Source organism: Oncorhynchus clarkii, chromosome 32, assembly GCF_045791955.1.
Source record: "Oncorhynchus clarkii lewisi isolate Uvic-CL-2024 chromosome 32, UVic_Ocla_1.0, whole genome shotgun sequence".
In the NCBI taxonomy this organism is placed as follows: Eukaryota; Metazoa; Chordata; class Actinopteri; order Salmoniformes; family Salmonidae; genus Oncorhynchus; species Oncorhynchus clarkii.
The window spans coordinates 31,947,973-31,957,918 of record NC_092178.1 but is presented as its reverse complement, the minus strand read 5'-3'; positions in this window follow the sequence as shown (position 1 = coordinate 31,957,918).

The following is a 9,946-nucleotide window of genomic DNA, read 5'->3' as shown; positions in this document are numbered from 1 at the left end:
TAATGGCCACCATTTAAAACAAAAGGGATGATGGCCACCATTTAAAACAAAAGGGATAATGGCCACCATTTAAAACAAAATGGATAATGGACACCATTTAAAACAAAAGGGATGATGGCCACCATTTAAAACAAAAGGGATGATGGCCACCATTTAAAACAAAAGGGATGATGGCCACCATTTAAAACAAAAGGGATGATGGCCACCATTTAAAACAAAAGGGATAATGGCCACCATTTAAAACAAAAGGGATGATGGCCACCATTTAAAACAAAAGGGATGATGGCCACCATTTAAAACAAAAGGGATGATGGCCACCCTTTTTCTATCGAAACAAGTAGAACAATTTCTTGTGAGGCTTATTTTTCGCATCAATGCACTCTTGAAGAAAATGGAGGGATAAACTTGTTGATGTAAAAAGCCTTTAATGTCCTGGCATTTTGGTAGAAATCTAAACAACATGGAAAACAAACACCGACATGTTTTGGCTTGGTATCTGCCCTGCATCAGGACGTAAAGGTTGTATTCAAACCTTTCCCCCTGATGAAGTCAGCCGAAATGCGTTGGTGTTTGTTTGGTAGACATTTGACAGTCATAGCCTACCCTTTTTCAAAGAGCTACCATGTCTCCATGGCCTCACAGTATTTACACCACCACAGTTGTTTTTGCACCATTGCTTATTGTAAAGATTTGATGCTATCTTGTCACGTCTCCCATAAATAGAGTTTTTAATCTCAATGGGATGATTTAGGATAAATAAACCTAATTAGTATTTCTTGATAACAGATGAAGCAGCCTCTGATCAGTATCATCATCATGCATGCTCATAATCTTCCTTGACATGCAAAGCATTCCACTGAGTAGAACATTAGTGGGTGAGTAACGATCGGTCCAGTCCGTATCCCAATACGTAACACAGAAGAGTGGAATGACTGGAATGTCTCATCGACAATTCCTAGAATTGTATGTGGCAGGAAACAACGTTTAATTGTGGTTTCCCCATTGTGGTAGGAATAGCACCAAATGAGATAATTGAAGCGCACCTAGCCTTTTCTTTAGCCTAGTGCAACATTTGGAGATGCAGAAATGAGAGACCACATGTGTTGCTGTATAAATTAAAATATGGGAATATATGGCCAACAACTCTGATTGATCTCAGGTATGCCTGTGGCAGTACTGAAATGTTGCCACCCGGATATTGTCATGCAAAAGACTGCCGGTCTCACGGTAATTCACTGTTAATTAACAAGACAATATTTTGGTCTCCTGAGTGGCGCAGCGGTCTAAGGCACTGTATCTCAGTGCTAGAGGCGTCACTAAAGACCCTGGTTCAATTCCAGGCTGAATCACAAACATCTGTGATTGGGAGTCCCATATGGCGGCACACAATTGGCCCAGGGTCGTCCGGGGTAGGCCACCATTCTAAATAAGAATTTGTTCTTAACTGACTTGACTAGTTAAATAAAAATACTTTTTTTTAAAGACAAGATATGCTTTTAAGTCCTGTACCATTATTTTATATTATATAATTCTTACTATAATTTTATAGTAAGAAGAATAGAATTTAACTTTGCTGAATAAAATATAAAGGATATATTTCCCATTCTGGAGGCATATGAAGTGGCTTTGTTGAGCGTAAAGGTGATCATTTTAAACAAGCTGTTCTCTTATCATGTGATCATATTTTCACCTATTAGACTATTCTCAATTTAATATTATCTTTACTATATAATATGTAACATCTTATCAAGTGATCATATTTTCACCTATTAGACTATTCTCAATTTAATATTATCTTTACTATATAATATGTCAAATCAGTTTACATTTAGAATGGCCCATTATCAAATGGGCAGGAACAGGGGCAAGAGTAAAAAGACATGTCATCCTTATGCACTCGAATAGCGAATGGGGTCTGCGGTTCATTTTACTGATGTCAGGTAGGTTACTCCGGTTATTTTGCTGCTCGACAGCTGATTCCACCAAGACTCTGTATGCCATGGGCTCTTCAACCCTGTTTCTGCAGCTACCCAGTGCTAAATTTGGGGAAACTGTTCAGGAACATTCTCAACTAAACACATTTCATGAAACTGTTGACAGCCCCTCTCTCTGCACGATGAAGAAAGGAATGAAGGAGAGAGGGGAGGAGATGGAAATGCACTGTGGTGAGATATATTGTAGCTAAAAAATCAAATACAAATTCACTATAGTTGTAGGCTAACTGAATTTGTTTAATTTAGGCTAGACCAATTATGTACCAAAGATATCTTAAATCAGTATTTTTTTTATCGATTTCTGCCATCTGTAATATGAGGTAGGCTATGTATTGTATAAAAGCACAATCATTATTTAAATTCAGGTTTTATTTTTTGGGCTTGGGTTCATATATAGGCCTATGCATATGGTTGTTTTGAATTAATCATCACCTTAGAAAGCACTGTCCATTTAGTTGTGTTAGGCTTTGAAACTACATCCACAACTACTATGTTTTCCACTCAGTTTCCAAATTGATCAATCACAGTGAGGTGAGTTTTAAAAGCACATACTGTTTTGATGATGTGTTTGATGTGATTTTCGATTGCATCAGCATTGATGTCAGAGTAGTTAGAGGGACAATAGAGCCCTGAGTACCAGGCCATTAGCGGCCCCCTTATTATCAGAAGCACTCTCTTTTTGTATGTAGTTAGGCCTAACTGTCCTCTCCAAGTTTAACTGGAATGTATGCCTAAAGGATTTTAGAAATGTGATTTGTTGAAGTTAGGCCTATGACATTGGCCTACAGGACATTTTGTCTTGCGCCTTCGCAGAATATCAGATCTCAATGAAGTGCTTAACATCACCAGTACCACATCCTTAAGATACAGAATATATATATATTCATAAACTCAATGTGAGTTAAGGAGTCCGGTTGGAATGTCTGACTGAAATATGGGACGAATTAACCTTCTTTCTAAATGAGTGGTGTTTGAACAAAGGGGCCAAAATGTGGTAATGACACACACAATTCAGGACATGTGGTCACCCTACTCATAACGTGCCAGCTTTTCATCCGCAACAAGTCATTTTGATGGCAACACACCTTTGGTTGGATTTTTAAAAATGTTTTAAGAAAATTTCCCCCAGAAACCCTCCCATGACATTACATGTCTTCCAGGTAGGAGCACACACTCACTAATTACAAATGCGTTACTGGCTTGCTCACTCCTAAAGTATGCAGCAATGTGACTTTTTCTCGGTATATGCTTCACCTTGGTGACATCATCCTCAATTATAACTTTCAGTTTCCCTGCTATGCGGATAACACAGCTCTGCATCCTAATCAGACCCAGTGACCAAGTAGGCGTAGCTGCCCTTCACAAGTGTTTTTCTGACATCAGATGTTGGATGTCTGACAATTGTCTCTAGCTCAATTATAAAAATCTGGTGTTGTTGTGTTTGACCTCCACCTTGCTGAAACTCAGATTGTAGATAACCTTGGTAATTTCTCCACAAATGTAAAGATTATGGGCAGAAACCGTTTTGTCTTCTTTGACCCTGACCAAAAGCTGCATGTAAAAAAGGTTTTCCAGTCCTGCTTTAATTATTCAAGAAATGCAATCTAAAGTCAAGTCTTCTATCTCAGTCACTGATCTGGAGAAATGTATACATGCTTTTATTTCCTCACGCCTAGATTACTGTAAGTCTTTTCATACCTATCTCAGTCAGAAATCACTCCATCGTCTAAAGTTAGTTCAAAATGCTGCAGCTCGGCACTAGGAAATGTAGCCACATCACACCCATTTTAGCTTCTCTACACTGGCTACCAGTCACTTTTAGAATATATTTTAAAAGCCAGGACACAGCCTGAGATCCTTTGGCAGTGCATTGTTGACCATTCCAAAGTCTAGGTTGAAAACGAAAGAAGACCGGGTATTTGCCATTCGGGCCCCTAGACTTTGGAATGGTCTGCCAGAGGAGATCAGGCTTGCAGATTCAGAGCCTCTTTTTATATCCCTGCTGAAGACACACTTTTATACAGATGCATTTAATGTATGATTTGAATGTATGGTTTTAATTAGCCATCTTTTTTAATTTTCCTCTTGTTTTTGTTTCTTTGTTCGTACTTGTATGTTGTTTTGTTACCAACGCCCCTTATACCACCCACCACTGCGACCTGTATGCTCTAGTCAGCTGGCCCTCGCTGCATGTTCGCCGCCAGACCCACTGGCTCCAGGTCATCTATAAGTCTATGCTAGGTAAAGCTCCGCCTTATCTCAGCTCACTGGTCACGATAACATCACCAACCCGCAGCACGTGCTCTAGCAGGTATATCTCACTAGTCATCCCCAAAGCCAACACCTCCTTTCCTTCCAGTTTTCTGCTGCCAGTGACTGGAGCGAATTCCAAAAATCGCTGAAGCTAGAGACTTATATTTCCCTCACTAACTTTAAACATCAGCTATCTGAGCAGTTAACCGATCGCTGCAGCTGTACATAGTAAATACCCACCCAATCTAGCTACCTCATTCCCATACTGTTTTTATTTACTTTCTGCTCTTTTGCACACCAGTATCTCTACTTGCACATCATCATCTGCTCATTTATCACTCCAGTGTTAATCTACTAAATTGTAATTACTTCGCTACTATGGCCTATTTATTGCATACCTCCTCACACCATTTACACACACTGTTTATAGACTTTCTTTTTTCTATTGTGTTTGAATGTATGCTTGTTTATTCCATGTGTAACTCTGTTTTGTTGTTTGTGTCGCACTGCTTTGTTTTATCTTGGCCAGGTCGCAGTTGTAAATGAGAACTTGTTCTAGCTAGCTAATCTGGTTAAATAAAGGTGAAATAAATACAAAATACATTTTAAAAGGTTATTTTATGATGTGAATCACTTTGTTACTTGTATTGAAAAGCGCTATACAAATAAAGTTATTATTATTATATTCACCCAACTCAAAAAGTAGGCAGTGATAAATATTAAGGAATGGAGAGGTGAGGATTTCCCCCAGAAACCCTCCCATGGTAGGACATGACATGTCTTCCAGGTAGGAGCACACACTCACTAATTACAAATGCATTACTGGCATGTTCACCCCTAAAGTATGCAGCAATGTGACTTTTTCCGGTATATGCTTCACCTTGGTGACATCATCCTCAATTATAACTTTCAGTTTCCCTGCTATGCGGATAACACAGCTCTGCATCCTAATCAGACCCAGTGACCAAGTAGGCGTAGCTGCCCTTCACAAGTGTTTTTCTGACATCAGATGTTGGATGTCTGACAATTGTCTCTAGCTCAATGATAAAAATCTGGTGTTGTTGTGTTTGACCTCCACCTTGCTGAAACTCAGATTGTAGATAACCTTGGTAATTTCTCCACAAATGAAAAGATTATGGGCAGAAACCGTTTTGTCTTCTTTGACCCTGACCACAATCTGCATGTAAAAAAGGTTTTCCAGTCCTGCTTTAATTATCCAAGAAATATAGCTAAAGTCAAGTCTTCTATCTCAGTCACTGATCTGGAGAAACTTATACATTATTTTATTTCCTCACGCCTAGATTACTGGTACTCTTTTTATACCTATCTCAGTCAGAAATCACTCCACCATCTAATAAAGTTATTATTATTTTTATTATTTCATCAAAAAGTGAATTGATTTTCGATTGATTTACGGTTTTGGAAATATTAGGCTGTATACAGTACTTTCATAATGTCACATCTGCTCCTGCCACGCCCTCTAGTGCTCATCCGGTTTCTCCTTGACCTGTCGCCATTCCCTGTGTGATCTCTCCCTCTCCCTCTCTTTCTCTGTGTGTGTGTGTGTGTGTGTGTGTGTGTGTGTGTGTGTGTGTGTGTGTGTGTGTGTGTGTGTGTGTGTGTGTGTGTGTGTGGGCGGAGACAGGTGTGCTGGAGTCAGAGCACATCCCCACTAGCTGCAACCTGTTCCATAATCAAGACCTCTACAAATACTCAGTCCTGCCACTTCCACACTGCCAGATCGTAATCTCTGCTCAGTCAGTCCATGTTTCTAGCCGTTTGTTCCTGTTGTGCCTGTCTTCCTCTCCGGTACAGTTCTGCCCACTCTGACTCTGGTCCCTGTCTCCATTCCGACTTCTCGTCAGTCCTGCTACTCTGTCCTGGATTCCCCACTCTACGCTCCCTTGGATTCCCCTCCGGACCTGCTTACCCTGTCTCAACACCTTTCGCTCCAGCCTCAGCCTCCTCACCTGGTTTCCAGCAAACCTGCCCAATCTTCCCCTGGCCTGCACTCAATCTTCCCTCGTGTTTCAATAAATACCTTGGTTACCTCATCCCAGTCTCCTCGTCTGAGACTGCTCTTGGGTTCACCTGTTCCGCTCCGCGTGACACATAACTCATCAAATATACGTTTCTATTTGTCTAAAATAGCACTCAGGTTGGAAAGGGTAAGATAATTGAAGTATTTGGGGCTATGGTTTGATGAAAAGCTTACATGAAGACTTACATATTATATGTATTGAGACTAAATGTAAGGAAGTATTCAATCTTATGAGGACAATAGTTGGTCATGATTGGGGATAGGCAGATAGGTAATCTTTACTGAATATTTATTGTACTTTGATGAGATCATCCATAGATTATGGGTGCTTTGTGTATGGTTCTGCAGCTTTTACATCACTGTTGCGCCTTGATAGGATGCAAGTGAGGGCACTCATGATGTGCGATGGTGCATTAAAACAACACGGGTTGAGGTTTTACAAGTAGATGCTGGGGAAATGCCACTAGCCCTGGCATACTGGGCAAGACTGAAGGGTAGTATGGTAGATCATCCTACACTGACAATAATGGAAGACTGCTGGGAATAGGAACAATATCAAGAGGGGTTTTGGCCCAGAGATTGGAAAAAGGGTTGATGAAAATGGACTCAGATATTTTGTTAAAGGGCCAGCTGTGGCAATAGGAAATGTGCCACAGTGGTTTTATAAGACCATGTTCGTCGTTGTAATCATGCTCAGACCAAAACGCAGCGTGGAATCGGTTCAACATCTTTTTATTATAAGAGAACCGAACAAAAAAAAACTAAGAAAAAACTATATGTGAAACTCAAGCAGTGCTCACAGGCAACTACACAGAAACAAGATCCCACAAAACACAGTGGGGAAATGGCTGCCTAAATATGATCCCCAATCAGAGACAACGATAAACAGCTGCCTCTGATTGTAAACCATACCAGGCCAACATAGAAAAAAACATCCTAGATTACCCACCCTAGTCACACCCCGACCTAACCAAAATAGAGAATAAAAAGTCTCTCTATGGTCAGGGCGTGACAACATGTTGATCTTAGCCTGATAGATAGAAGAAAATAAACTGTTGTGAAGATGAGAAAGTAGGAATAATAGTGGATCAATATGTTCACAACTCTCTGCTCTCCTGCACCTGACTTCTCCACCAGTAGCGCACACCTCCACACAGTGGGATGAAAGTAGTAAGGGTAAAAAAGGATTTGTACAAGGAAATCTGTACGGGAGATGGTGTCATATAATTGGAACAGAGGGGAGGAGGTTGTTGTGTAGGATGAGATTAGGGCATCCTGGGATTGAATTCCTATTTGAAACATGGTACTGGAATGTGTAATGGCTGTATGGTTGAGGTAACAGTTGAACATGTATTATTATTTTCTGGAAAGGGAGAGGTTGTTTGATAGGGTCAGAGGTTGGATGGGAATGGGGAGTGGGTGGTATTTTGGGCAGGGGTAAAGATAATTATTTTATTTTATTAGAAATTCAGGGTCAGTTAAGAGAATATAGTTGTTTAGAGAAGTTGTGACCTGCCTCACACTCCAGTACGTGGCAGTGTATGTATCTGTCAGTTGGTTGCAATTTGCCAACTGACAATCATGAAACAACATTGGTGATCACTGGGGTCCCCATATCTATGTCCACAGATGATATTAAAGAACATGTGAAGGGAGGCAGAGTGATTGAGGCCAAAATGTTAATCAGTGGGAAAGAGGGTCAAAGAAGTGGAAGCTTATCAGTGATGCTGAGGTTTGAGAAAGTCTTGCTGGGAAAAGTACAGATAGGATTCCTTACTTTCAATGTTAAAGAATTTGTCCCATATGCACTGCGGTGTTTTAAATACCAAAGAATGGGACATAGCTTCTCAGTGTAAAGGAAATAAAATATGTGCCAAGTGTGGAGGGGCACATGATTATGGTGAATCTGGAAGCAATGTGTAGGTTAAGTGCTGTAAATGTGGGGGGAAACACAGTGTAGCATTTGGTGGATTCCAGGAACAGAGAGAGGCTCAGAGATAGAGGTCGACTGATTATGATTTTTCAACACCGATACCGATTATTGGAGGACCAAAAAAAGCCTATACCGATTAATAGGCCGATTTTTAAAATACATATATATATATATATATATATATATATATATATATATATATATATATATATATGTGTGAATATATTTGTAATAATGACAATTACAACAATACTGAATGAACAATGAACACTTTTATTTTAACTTAATATAATACATAAATGAAATCTATTTAGTTTCGAATAAATAATTAAACGTGCTCAATTTGGTTTAAATAATGCAAAAACACAGTGTTGGAGAAGAAAGTAAAAGTGCAATATGTGCCATGTAAAAAAGCTAACGTTTAAGTTCCTTGCTCAGAACATGAGAACATATGAAAGCTGCTGGTTCAATATTCCCAGTTCTTCAATATTCCCAGATAAGAAGTTTTAGGTTGTAGTTATTATAGGAATTATGACACGTCAACTATTTCTCTCTATACCATTTGTATTTCATATACATTTGACTATTGGATGATCTAATAGGCACTTTAGTATTGCCAGCCTAATCTCAGGAGTTGATAGGCTTGAAGTAATAAACAGCGCTGTGAAGTAAGCATTGCTAAAAGCTGCTGGCAAACGCAGTAAAGTTTGAATGCTTACGAGCCTGCTGCCGCCTACCAGCGCTCAGTCAGACTGCTCTATCAAATCGTAGACTTAATTATAATATAATAAACACAAACTTGAGCCGTTGGTCGTTCATATGGTCAAATCCGGAAACTATAATTTCGAAAACAAAACCTTTATTCTTTCAGTGAAATACGGAACCGTCTAAATATTGCTGTTACATTGCACAAACTTCAATGTTATGTCATAATTATGTAAAATTCTGGCAAATTAGTTTGCAACGAGCCAGGCGGCCCAAACTGTTGCATATATCCTGACTCTGCGTGCAATGAATGCAAAAGAAGTGACACAATTTCCCTAGTTAATATTGCCTGCTAACATGAATTTATTTGAACTAAATATGCAGGTTTAAAATATATATACTTCTGTGTATTGATTTTAAGAAAGGCATTGATGTTTATGGTTAGGTACATTCGTACAGCGATTGTGCTTTTTCCGTTTGGCGAAGTAGGCTGTGATTCGATAAAAAATTAACAGGCACCGCATTGATTATATGCAACGCAGGACAAGCTAGTTAACTACACATGGTTGATGATATTACTAGGTTAACTAGTGATTATGTGAAGATTGATTGTTTTTTTATAAGATAAGTTTGCTAGCTAGCTTTAATGCTAGCTATGTGGATATATTGAAAAAACATCTCGACATCAGTCAGGAAGTTAAAGCTTGGTCGCAAATGTGTCTTCCAAATGGACAATGACCCCAAGCAACCTTCCAAAGTTGTGGCAAAATGGCTTATGGACAACAAAGTCAAGGTATTAGAGTGGCCATCACAAAGCCCTTACCTTAATCCTATAGAAAATTTGTGGGCAGAAATGAAAAAGTATGTGCGAGCAAGGAGGCCTACAAACCTGACTCAGTTACACCTGCTCTGTCAGGAGGAATGGGCCAAAATTCACCCAACTTATTGTGGGAAGCTTGTGGAAGGCTACCCGAAATGTTTGACCCAAGTTAAACAATTTGAAGGCAACGCTACCAAATA